Source organism: Callospermophilus lateralis, chromosome 15 (genome assembly GCF_048772815.1).
Source record: "Callospermophilus lateralis isolate mCalLat2 chromosome 15, mCalLat2.hap1, whole genome shotgun sequence".
Classification (NCBI taxonomy): domain Eukaryota; kingdom Metazoa; phylum Chordata; class Mammalia; order Rodentia; family Sciuridae; genus Callospermophilus; species Callospermophilus lateralis.
The window spans coordinates 40,795,858-40,809,521 of NC_135319.1; the positions used below are offsets into that span (position 1 = coordinate 40,795,858).

The window sequence follows — 13,664 nt, forward strand, 5'->3', positions numbered from 1 at the left end:
AAGACTATATTTTCAGGGATCATTTCTGTAGTTGAGTACTAGAGAAGTTTCTCTGGACACGTAGAGCATCAGAAACCAGGAGGACCTATAGCATCATCTCCTAAGTGTGAAGCTGGCTCTTGGTGTTGCTTCATTGCAACCTCCATTTGCTATTGGTTATATTGTTCTCCTTGGGAGAGTAAAGGGGAAGGACACCAACTGAGTGCTTTTTTAAAAAAAGAAGTTGGGAGGCTGAAACAGGAGGATCGCAAGTTCAAAGCCAGCCTCAGGAACAGCGAAGGCCCTAAGCAACTCAGTGAGACTAAATAAATAAATAAATAAAATGCAAAATAGGGGTGGGGATATAGCCCAATGGTAAATACCTGTTACCAAAAAAAGAAGGAAGAGGAGGATGAGGAGGAAGAGGAGGAAAACAAGAAACTCAAATTTAAATCAGGAGTGAAATAGTTGACTTAGGATGGGATTGCCCTTCTACTGTAAACAAGCCTAATGAAGGATGCTCCCTGGGACTCTGGTCAGACCAGATCATCCAGGGACTCATCCTTGCCATTTCTCAACCGTGACAATTTTAGATACAAGAATGAATTCAGTCAGGTGTGGTGGTACATGCCTGTAATCCCAGGGGAGGCTGAGGGAAGAGGATCACAAGTTCAAGGACAGCCTGAGCAACTTAGTGAGACTCTGCCTCAAAATAAAAAATAAGAAGAGTTAGAGGTGTAGCTAAGTGACAGAGGATGCCTGGGTTCAAATCCAGTATCAAAAGAAAGAAAGAATGAATGAATTTGGTGCACCCATGAGAAAAATAAAAAATCAGCCAGGAAAAACTATAAATTACCCATTCCCTGAAAACAAAGTCATCTTATAGCAAGTCAAAAACTACTTAATCAACCAAGTAAAAATTTACAAATCTACAAATTTGAAAGTGAAAGAAAAATACTCAGCTTTCATGTGGTAATGTTCATTTTACCTGAGAAGAATTTCATTACTAATTAAATTTATATCTATACCCCAACCACTGATTTGATTCTAGGAAACTAGTAGGAACTCACTAAATTCATTTCTGAATGATTTTGTATTTTTATTTCATGACTACAGTTCAATTAATAAAAAATTTATAATTTTCAAGATGGGTTAATAGCTGTCACTGTTTTCTTAAGCACAGAATTTATACAACTTTAATCAGAAAGCAACTATTTGTTTATCTTTTAATTTGCGCTCAGCAGTGTTGTCAATATAATGATTCAGATGATACAAATACATGTCCCTGCCTTCAAAGAGTTTGCAATCCAATTATTTAAAAAATCACCCTAATTTTTATCATACATAAATCTTAATTAGTATTAGACTAGGGGAACTAGAAAAATCAAAGAAAGCTTCAGAGACATAGGGGACTTTTAATTGAATTTTGAAAAGTGAAAAAATTTAGGTAGAAATTAGCTCATTTAATTCAGCAAATATAGAGTTACTAAAACCATTCACTGGGAATACAAAATAATCATGAGTTTGGGAGGTGAGGGACCTTGTTTTAAAATCAAGTCCCAACTATGTTGACAGGCTAATTCATAATCTAGTACAAAAAACAGACAGACACGTAATCAAAGCACTTTTGATTTGCAATATTGTATAATAAGGGCTATAACACAAGTGTGTACTGGACACAATGGTGGCCCAGAGGAAGATGTGAGTTACCTTGCCTGGAGTGCAAGATAAAGGAAAATTAAGGAGGTATAGGAGGCTATCTGTAGGAGAAAGCAAGTGCAAAGATCCAAAGTAAGTGTTCTCAGGGAATCCCAAGGACTTGACTGTATTGAAACCAGGGTAACAGGTAAGGAAAGATTAGAGATGCGTCCTTTCGGGTCAGGTCAACTCAACATGATTATATAAAGTCACAGATACTGACACTGACATTGTAATCATCTCATGTCCGTTGGGACTGGAATGGGTACAGTGGGACAGAGAAAAGATGTTAATGATCAATATTTAGAAGAGAAGAGGCAATCATCAAGTTGAACTTGGTTATTAACTAAACGGGAAGGTTGAGTAAAAAATTTATCCCATAAGTTTGAAACTGGATACCTGAAACAGAGATGGGGATCACTGGCCAGTACTGAGAAAATGGAAGAGGTATCCAATTTGTGGAGGAAGTTGATGGAGATTTGAGTCTGAGGGGTGGAGGGAACATATCTAATAGGCAGTCAGAAATTTGACTGAAGGTCAGATGAGAGGATTAGAGAACTAGAGCAACCTTAAGGAGTAATCTGGTCACTGGGAAAAGTCTTCCACAATATCTCTGTGCCCACATACAAAGATGTTGAGTCGATCTCATCAAAGGGATTCATCTATTCCATCATCACCCTGTGTTCTTGACATGGCTAAGTACTTGTGGTTTCCTGATATTTACAGAGGGACACATAATATTTAAAACCAACTTCTAGTTGGTTCAGTCCAGTGCTAGAGTGGAAAAGTGTTTTCCAGCTTTCTTTTAACAATAGTTTGCCCCCCAAAACCATTGCATGTTACCTCAATCTCTCTCTCTCTCTCTCTCTCTCTCTCTCTCTCTCTCTCTCACACACACACACACACACACACACACACACACACACACAAATCATTTAATTATTAAGAAGAGTCATTTCAATTTGTTGAATAAGAATACCATAGTCAAGCCAGGCACAGTGAGACATGCCTATAATCGTAGCTACTTGGAAGACTGAGGCAGGAGGACAGAAGTTCAACTTAGCAAGGCCCTAAGTAACTCAGTGACACTCTGTCTCTAAATAAAATATAAAAAGAGGCTGGGGATGTGGCTCAGAGGTTAAGCACACTTGGGTTCAATTCCCAGTACCAAACAAATAAACAAACAAAAAAATCACAGTCAGTAAGGACAGTAATGTTTTACTATTTTAGCAAGAAAATATACGTATACTTGGCAACTATCCATATGCTAACCCATGTGTTATCAGTGTTTTACCCATGTTCTTGTGACACTAGTTTTGCAAGTTGAAAAATCATTTTTGCTTATATTGTGGTTGATTTCCAAGTTAATTGAGTAGAGATAGATTTATAAGTAGAAGCAGGATCCTGAATGATGGAAGCTAGTGTTTTTCAAAGCATGTTAATTTTGAATTTAGTTTCATCAGAGGCCTTGTCTTAGAAAATGAAATACATTCATGCGTTAACCACAGATGAAAGAGTCTGCAAGAATTCACAGCAAATGGCCATGATCCCTTTTTGTATCCTGATGCCAAATTCTTTTCCCAGGAATGTACAGCTGGGTCACTCTGTGTTTGCTTGTATACAACCTTCTGAGACAGCACCAATTTACCTTTTTATAGATAATGATGGCCACTGTGTTTTGTTTTTGCTACTTCAGTTACGTTCCTACAAGTTATGTGCCAAGGAAAGATAAAGGAAACAAAATTGTTATGAAGAAAAAGGATATCTTAAATGACATAGAGGGATTTCATATTATATTATTTAGAGGATATTCTTCTACCTTTAGGGGAAAATTTAGATTCATTCATCCAACAAATATCCAGTGGCTATTTATGTGCCCGGTACTATTGAACGTGCTAAATTTAAAGCAGCAAGCATGCCAGACATGGCAGCACGCACCTGTAATCCCTGGGAGACTGAGGCAGGAGTAGTATAAATTCAAGGTCAGCCCGGGCACCTCAGACAGACTCCATCTCAAAATAAAAAATTTCAAAGGGACTGTGAGTGTAACTCAATGGCAGAGCACTTACTTAGCATGCATGTGGAACCCCCATGCAGCAAAAAAGGAAATTTTAAAAAAGCAGCCATAAAACAGAAAAATTCACTGCGATTATGGAGTTTTGTCTAGTAAGGGACACAGACAATAACTTTTTTCTTTTGTAACAGGAACTGAACACAGGGCACTTAACCACTGAGCCACATCCCCAGACCCCGCAACCCTTTTTTATTTTAAAGGGGGAATTTGCTTTTTTTTAATATTTATTTTTTAGTTGTAGTTGGACACAATACCTTTATTTTATTTATTTTTATGTGGTGCTGAGGATCGAACCCAGGGCCTTACACATGCTAGACGAGCACTCTACCACTGAGCCATAACCCCAACCTCCCCAGCCCTTTTAATATTTTATTTTGAGACAGAGTCTTGCTAAGTTTTTGAGGCCTCGATAAGTTGCTGAGGCTGGCTCTGAACTTTTGATGCTCCTGCCTCAGCCTATGAGTACAGGCGTGTGCCACTGTGCCCAACTAGGTAATAAAAATTTTGCAAGTGATTATACAATTACAATTGTGATAAATGTTATAAAGAAGGCAGAAGTTAGCAGAGGGACCAAACCTGCTGTATAGGTTGGGAAGGTTTTCCTGAACCATGGTATTAAAGCTGAAACATAAAAGATGAGAGTTAGCTCAGCAAAGTAAGGTGCAAGAAAAAGTGTTGTAGGCTGAGAGAATGGAAAATTTGAAGTCCTTGAGTCAGCAAAGCAAATATTAAGTTTAAGGAATTGAAATGCAGCTAGAACATAAAGTGAGGAGGAAATTATTTGAGGTTAAGTCCAGAGACGTAGAGGCCAGATTCTGAGAGCCTCCTAAAAGAGGCAAAGAGGGTCCCTGACCCAGGAGAGTCAGCATCACCTGGGACCTTTATGGAACAGCATTGTAGACACACTTGGGTCTAACTGAGTCAGAATCTCTAGGGATGAGGCCAGCTGCCTTTGTTTTAACAAACTGCTGATAATTTGTTGATATGGGCACAGGGGTTCACTGTACTAGTCTCTCTACCTTGTGTATGTTTAAAGTTTCCATAATATAATGTAAAAAAAAATTAGTATGTTTATGTGGTTGCAAAACTTTATGTAAATGGAATTAGAATGTCTATATTCTTTTGCTACTCTTTTCCTTAAGAAGTGCAGGTAAATCTATTTATTATACTCATTTTCATTGCTCTATAATATTTTACTATATGGCCAGATTATTATATTATTGATGTAAATTTGGGTTGCTTCTAATATTTTTCCTCATTAAATGATGATATACATTTTCTAATATATTCTCTGAATTTTCCCTGGTGCATGAGTGTGTCTAGGCATGGAATTACTAGCAGAGTATGCATAACTTCAACTTCATAATAACATCAAACTGTTTTCCAAAGGCATTGTTTCAATTTACATTCCCAACAACATTGTATAAGCATTTTGGTTGTTCTACATCATTGCCAATATTGACATCACCAGATATTTTAAGTTTTGCCAAGGTAGTGGGTATGAAGTGTTATTGGTGAAACACCTGTGGTTTAAATGTTTATTTCCAGAGTTAGTAATAAGATTGTGAATTTTTTCATAGATTTATGGGCCATTCTAGATTCGGTTTCTATAAAGGGCTTGCTTAATCTTTGACCCATTTTCTACTTGTTCAAATATTCTTGATACCAATCATGTGACACATGTGTTATAAAAATATCCTCTCCTAGTTTGATTTTTGTTTTGTTTTGTTTTCGCTATGGTGTCTTTTGATATTAGTCATTCTTAACTTTTGTATCGAATTAATTAGTTTTCCTTTTTATGTTTTTGGGTTTTGTAGCTTGTGTCAATTTTAAGAAATTCTAATCTCAAAAGTAAAAAAGATATACTCCTTGTATATTTTCTCCTAAAGGTTTTATAATTTGCTTTCCATGTCTTTTTTTAACCCACTTAAAGTTGATTTTTGTATATTTTGTAAATCAGGCAAACCATTGTGGTTTTTGTTTTTTTGTTTCTGATTGGATAACCAATTTTTCCAACAGCAGCTTATGGAAAAGTACATCTTCTCCCCACTTTTCTCTAGTGCTGGTTCTATCATTCAGCAAAATTCCATGTACTTGTGGATATAGTTCTGGGCTTTCTGTTCTTTTCCTGTGGTTTATCATATTACAATAGGTTTTTCATAGTCCTTGATTTCCAATTTTTTTATTTTAAGAATTTTTGGTTCATTTTGATCTTTTTTCTACAAGTTTTAGAATCATCATGACAAATTTCACTAACATTTTTTAAATATAATAAGATTTATGGGGGCTGGGGATGTGGCTCAAGCGGTAGCGCGCTCGCCTGGCATGCGTGCGGCCCGGGTTCGATCCTCAGCACCACATACAAACAAAGATGTTGTGTCCGCCGAGAACTAAAAAATAAATATTAAAAAATTAAAAAAAAAAAAAAAAAAAAAAGATTTATGGAATTTAATCTATAGATCAGTTTATAGGGGATTTGATATATTCAAAATATTGAGCTTTGGGGTGGGGTACCAGGGATTGAACCCAGGAGGGTTCGGCCTCTGAGCCACATATCCAATTATTTTTTATTTTGAGATAGATTCTCAATAAGTTGCTTTGGACCTTGTTAAATTGCTGAGGCTGGCCTTGAATTTGTGATCTTCCTGCCTCAGCCTTTGGAGCCTCTGGGATTATGTGTGTGCCATTGCACCCAGCTAAAATATTGAGCTTTAATATTCAAGAACAAGGTATATTTTTCCATTGCTTGAATATCTGTTAATAAAGATTTATAATTGTTTCTTAGAGTCTTACAAATCTTGAATTAGCTTTATGCATAGGTACCTAATATAAATGGTACCTTTTTAAAAATTATATTCTATTTTTGTTACATATAGAAATGTAGTTGACTTTATAAACTTCATGAAATAATTCTTCTTTAGGAAATTTTTATTCAACAAACTGCTAATTCATGAAAATTGATCATAGATTTTTTGAGTATTCTTCCTGTCCAATCCTCTCTTGAATTTCATTCTTTTCCCTTTTTCAGATGGCTAAGCCCTCAAGTACAATGTTGAACAGAAATGCTGATGCTAGGTGCTCCAGGCTTATTTTTAATCTTAACAAGAATACTTTCCATTTTTCAATATTACATAGGATTTTGTTATAAATCCTTTTGTCTAGGAAGAATTTTTTAAAAATAATGAATGGAAATGGAATTTTATTAAACACTGCATTTATTAAGATTGTTATTTTTTTCTTTGTTAATTTGGTACAGAATGTTAGTTTTACAATGTTAAATGAAACTTGAATTCTCGAGAGAAACACAAATTGGTCATAATTGATTATCTTTTTTTATATTTCTAGATCTGGTTTGCTAATATTTTAACTTTTACATTTTTGTAAGAAATTGACCTCAATTTTCTTATTCATACTTTTGTCAGAAAAGAATTGCTACAAAAGCAGCAGATATCACTCCAAAAGTGATATTTAATCAGTATAATTGGTACAGCCCTTGAGTGTGCCTGTGGTTTCCTTCATTATGATTGGTTAGGGTATCCATTTCTGAAGCAGCTGTTAATCTTTTTGAGTATCACTTCTGTCTCTGCAATGTTGCATAGGAATTCTGACATTTAAAGTTTGCGTAGAGGAAGAAATCCCTCTGAAAGGAGGTTGGAAAGTTATATCCTAAGTGGAAGGAGAAAAATGGGGCTCATAAAAAAAAAAAAAAGAGTTGCTTCAGAATGGAATAAGTAGTCAACTACACTGAATACTAATTAGAAGTCAAGTGAAATGAAAACTGGAAGGTATCATTTGATTTAATAATATGAAGGCCACCAATGGACTCGGTAAGAGCAGTTTTGAGAGGGTGATAGGTACAGAAGGCAAATTAGAAGTGATTTTACTGTGAAAAGGGCACCATATCAAAATGGTAGACTGAGCTCATGGGCCTATCTTACATTCCAGCACCCCAAAATGTAACTGGAACACAACATAGAATACCATCTGTAAGTGCAAAATTTTTAGAAATTTCCCACAGGTAGAAATTCCATATGGAGGGCTGAGTTGTAGCTCAGTGGTAGAGTAGCTTGTCCAGTATGTGTGAGGCACTAGGTTCGATTCTTAACCCCTCATATAAATAAATAAAAATGAAGGTCCATCAACAACTAAAAAATATATATTAAAAAGAAATTTTTTATGGAGGGTCAGATCCAAATTTTGTAAGCCTTGAAGCTTATAAAAATTGGGAGGTCCCCTGTAAGATAAATAGAGCCAAATCATGAATGCAAAATTAAGCATAGGGCCTAAGAAGGGAGCCATGTCAATGAGAAACCTAGTTTTATTGGTTTTATACTAAATTTACCTCTAAGCACAAGGAATCTGTTTGACAAGGAAAACCAAAATCCAAATCATATCCCAGAAAAAAAATACTGTGGAGCTGACAACTCTTCTGGGTGTACTCTAGGCTCAGAGGCATGAGACAGAATAAGCAGGAGAGGGCCCGGGGCAGTCAGGGTGATTAATCTGGGAATTACAGTCTGAGCAGCTGTGCAGGTCAGTGCCTCCCTCTTCCCTTGTTTAGGCTGAACAACAAGCACAGCCCTAAACACGGAAGCCAGAGCAGCAAATGTGTTCTGAAAAGACAGGGCAGTGTCCCAGATAGCTAACAATAGCCAGGAAGTCAGAGGAGCTACTGGTACACAATGTTCGCCTACCTAAAATCATGGTCTGCCTCTCCCCAACAATCACCAGCAACCACTCCTATAATCAGAGCCAACATCCCCTAACATGCAAGGTTTTCCAACAGGTAGGGGAAATCAACACGGTGAAAAGCTCCCAATTGAGCAAATAGAAGAATTTATTCTTGAAAGAAAAATTTAGAGTAGCAAGCAGAAGAAAGGAAGAAATTATACTTTAAACTATGTAATATGGAAAGTCAGGCGTGGTGGCACACACCTATAATCCCAAAGGCTCCAAATGCTGAGGCAGGAAGATTGCATGTTCAAAGTCAGCCTCATCAAATTAGTGACGCCTGAAGCGATTTAGCAAGACCCTGTGTCAAAACAAAATAAAATAAAAAGGGCTGGGCATGTGGTTTAGTGGTTAAGTGCCCCTGGGTTCAATCCCTGGTACCAAAAAAAAAAAAGTAATATGTAAAGATTCAAATACATTGAATCAAAGACAACAAAACTGGAAAATTCACGTTCATTCATTCAATAACAATTCATCCAACACACTCTATGCATCACATACTCAGGAGTTCTTACAAATAAAGCAAAGTTCAGCGCCATATTGCATTCTACTTGAGGTTAAAGAGAATAAATAATAAACAATAACTTTTTAAATTTTATTTTTATATTTATTTATTTATTTGGTACAGGGGATTCAATCAAGGGGTACTTAACCAGTGAGCTGCATCCCCAGCCCATTTTTTATATTTTATCTAGAGACAAGCTCTTGTTAAATTGCTTAGTGCCTCACTAAATTGCTGAGACTAACTTTGAACTTGCAATCCTTCTGCCTCAGCCTCCTGAGCTGCTGGGATTATAGGCATGCATGTGTCCAGCCATAAATAATAAATTAAATAAATAAATGAATTATGTAGTGATTTAGCAATAACTACAATGAGATGAAGGAAATGAAGAATTTCTAACCCTGTCCAAAGTAATTTCATCTTTTTCAATTTTTTTTAAATCTATTGATGGAAGAAATTCTTTTACTTTAAAAACAATTCTTTTTTTTTTAAATTGGTTCTTTTAAGTTATACATCATGGTAGAATTTATTTTGATATAATTATACAAGCATGGAATATATCTTATTCTAGTTAGGACCCCATTTTTATGGATGTACATGATGGTAGGATTCACTATGGTATATTCATATAAGTACATAGAAAAATTATTTTGAATTCATTCCACTTTCTTTCCTTTTCCTATTCCCCCTCCCCTCCTTTCATTCCCCTTTGTCTATTCTACTAAACATCTATTCTTTCCTTCTCCCCTTTTATTGTGGGTTAGCTTCCACATATCAGAGAAAACATTAGACCTTTGGTTTTTAAGGACTGGCTTATTTCACTTAGCATGATAGTCTCCAGGTCCATCCATTTACTTGCAAATTTACAATAGCTTAGCTATTGTGTGTTGAGCTGCTATAAACATCAATATGACTGTGTCACTGTGGTATGTGGATTTAAATATTTTGGATACAAACCTGGGAATGGGATAGTTGGGTCAAATGGTGGTTCCATTCCTGGTTTTTTGAGGAGTCTTCATACTGCTTTCTATCCCATCAACAATGTATAAGTGTATCCTTTGCCCCATATCCTTGCCAACATTTATTGTTACTTGTATCCTTTTTATTTTTAATATTTTTTTAGTTGCAGATGAACACAATACTTTATTTTATTTATTTATTTTTATGCACTGCTGAGGATTGAACCCAGTGCCTCTCACAAACTAGGCAAGCACTCTGCCACTAAGCCATAACCCCAATTATTCTTGATAATTGCCATTCTGACTGGAGTGAGATGAAATCTCAGTGTAGTTTTAATTTTCATTTCTCTAATTGCTAGAGATGTTGAACATTTTTTTTTATATGTTTGTTGACCATTTGTATTTCTTCTTCTGAAGAATGTCTGTTCATTTTTTAAAAATTATTTTCACAGTCAGGCACGGTGGTGGTGGTGTATGCCTATAATCCCAGAGGCTGGGGAGGCTGAGGCAGGAGGATCATGAGTTCAAAGCCAGCCTCAGCAAAAGCAGGTGCTAAGCAACTCAATGAGACCCTGTCTCAAAATAGGACTGGGAATGTGACTCAATAATTGAGTGCTCCTGAGTTCAATCTTTGGTACCCCCTTCAAAAAAAATCACATTTATTCATTCTCTCTTGTTATATCTAAAATTGGCGATGTAGCAAGGTATGGTCTTGACATCTTCATATAGATAATTGCTTATATATGCTTTTCTTAAGTTACCATCAGGTGGAAGAAGATTCCACTCAATAAATTTTAATAAAACTTAAAAAAAAAAACTATCTTCCTGCATACACCCTTATGTTCTATCCAGTAAAACACAGCCACTGGACATGAAAACTTAAGTTGTTTTTTTTTTTTTTTTTTTTTTTTAACTTAATAGCAATCAAACAGGACATTCAAAAGGCCAAATTGAGTCACAAAATCCAACATAACTTTGGGTCTTGTTAGTCTTTGTGGTATTTATTGCCCAGAAAGGGACATTAAGAGAGAGACATTAAGGAAATAAACCTACAAATAAATATATGATTACAAATGACATAGTTTCTACAAAAGAAAAGAACAGGGTATGAGAAGAAAGAAGCATAGGTGGGAAAAGGACTTTGGAAGGGCTAGGTCAAGGTTGAAGTTGGACTCTGAGTAATTATTCTTTTAATGAGCATTATTTCTGGTGAGCCAGAATATCACATTCAAATTACATTTAGAAGTTGTTAATGTGCTAAAACAATGAGTCATAACATTTATCCAAGTCATATTTTAGATGAAATAGTAACTTAACAGCAGAATGGTGATTTGCAGCCAAAAAGTCCAGTTAAATCTGACAAATGTGTTTCTTCGGTATCCTCCTTTCCCAGCTTGGTAGATAGCCAAATTAGCAGATCTGACCAGCTATACCAGTGCATCAAAGGTGGGTCCTTCTCTGTCATTTGGACCTGCCCTGTTTCCCAGAACATTGACTCATTTCTGCTGAGCCATGAATCACATCTGGCACCTGCTGCCATTCTGTAAGAGTCATTAGGACTTGGCTTTCTAAAAATGTGCCCTGGTAAGGACATTTCTATGAAAGCATGACCTAACATAGATAGACTTTGAGGAGAGTATGTTATTCTCCTACCTCAAAATTCTTCAGGGTAGCAGGGTAGATTTAAGACCCTTTCACCTGACCAGCATGTTGTTTCTGAGCCACTCATGGTATTATAGACAGAGACATGGTTACTACTTGTTCTTTGGAATTGTTTGAAGCCATCCTGGCCATTTGAGTAGGGATTAGATCACTTTTGATTGAGAGTTCCAGTTTGAATCATTCCTCTTAACTCCTTCTGGCTAGCCAATCATTAATGGATGATTTCACTCTCATCTTGGTAAAGATGAGAAATCTAAAGAATTGAGATAATCCTGTAATATTTATAGAAATAAAGGATTTCTTTTTTTGAAATAGCTATTTATATTTGTTTCATCAAATAAATAGAGCTACATTGTTTAAAAATCAAATACTAAAGAACAGACTACTTTCAACTCTCTGCAGTTTCCTATGTATTTCCCATTTGATTTCTGAGTAATATACCAGTGATTCTCAAAATTTTGATTCTCTGACAGACCCCCCTTTATAATCTTAAAAAATGATTGAGACTCAAAATAGGTTTTGTTTATAATTATTTACTGTATTAAAAATTAAACTGAGAAATGTTTTAAATATTTATGCATGCATTCCCTGACCCCTCCCCACCCACTGCCCCATTTTGTACTGGGGATTGAAACCAGGGTCTTTACCGCTGAGCTAAGTCCCAGCCCTTTTTATGTTTTGTTTTGAGACAGGGTCTTTCTAAGTTGCCTAGGGCCTCCCTAAATTACTGAGGCTGACCTTGAACTTGTGATCTTCCTGCTTTCTTCTCCCAATCTGGGATTACACCACACCAGCTATTCATTCATTTTTAGATAACAATAATAAACATGTTAATTTTATAAGGAATAGCTTTTCCAAAGCAAAAAGTTTTAGTGAGTTGTATTATTTTACAGTTTTTACAAAACTCTTTAGTGTCTAGTTTACCAGAAGATAGCTGGATTTTCACATATGCTTCTACATTCAGTTTATTGTAATGTGCTGTTTAGATTGAAGTCAGTGCAATAAATCCAGTCTTATACGGATATGTTTTGGAAATAGGAGGAGCATTTTAATAACCTTTCAGATCTTTGTGGCTATTGCTATTTAATACTACAACAAAATTCAACTAGCAGTAGTTTCCTGAAGGTTAGTTGCGATGTGAAATCTGAAACCATACCAATGAACTTTTGTCCTTTGCTATTCTAAAACCTATTGGTCTATTTTGACCTTTGAATAGATAACATTTGGTCATTTGGAAAATAATAATGCAGATCTTCCAAAGGGTAAAACATTTTATTATATAATTTCAAAAAATTTTTTGATTTAATCTAAATACTTTTGGATGAAATAAAAAGTCTTTAAGTATTGAAACCCTAAACTCACTCTGGGGGGATACAAATTTTCTAGTTTTTCCTGAAAGCTCAATTTTTTTTTTCCATTGGCAATGAATACTATCAGTTGTTTTTACTTGAAATGACAGGCTTACTTCCATTATTTTTGAGAAAATAAAAAATATTAAAAAGACATGTCAGGCTGGGGTTATGGCTCAGTGTTAGAGTACTTGCCTCACATGTGTGAGGCACCGGGTTCAATTCTCAGCACCACATATAAATAAATGAATAAAATAAAGGTCAATCAACAACTAAAAAAAAATTTTTTTTAAAAGACATGAATTCAAAGTTGATTTTTATTTTATTTTTTTTCTATATAGGGAATTGAACCCAGGGGTATGCTCAATCAATCAATGAGCCACATCACCAGCCCTTTTTTATATTCTTAATTTAGAGACAGGGTCTCACTAAATTGCTTAGGGTCTCACTAAGTTGCTTAGGGCCTCACTAAGTTTCTGAGGCTGGATTTGAACTTGCCATCCTCCTGCTTCAGCCTTTCAAGCCACTGGGATTATAGGCATGCTCTACCATGCCCAGCTCAATATTGAAATTTAGTAAAAGTCATGATTTTTATTGCTTTTTCAATTTTTTCTTGAAACTGTATTTTTTTTTCTCTTACTATGAGCATGGTAGTGGATCCAAAAACCATCATCAGTTTTGTGACAGTGCTTTAATTTGTGTTGCTAATA

General features: G+C 35.6%; 1 protein-coding gene and 1 non-coding gene across 2 annotated transcripts in view; both read left to right on the forward strand.

The window, feature by feature from the left end:
- On the forward strand, nucleotides 1–207 carry LOC143381707 (small nucleolar RNA U3). Its single transcript, XR_013088876.1, has one exon. It is a non-coding gene; the product is annotated as a small nucleolar RNA U3 (small nucleolar RNA).
- Nucleotides 1–13,664, forward strand: part of Mypn (myopalladin) — a 99,867-nt gene that overhangs the window by 18,396 nt on the left and 67,807 nt on the right. The gene's annotated exons all lie outside the window — the stretch shown is intronic.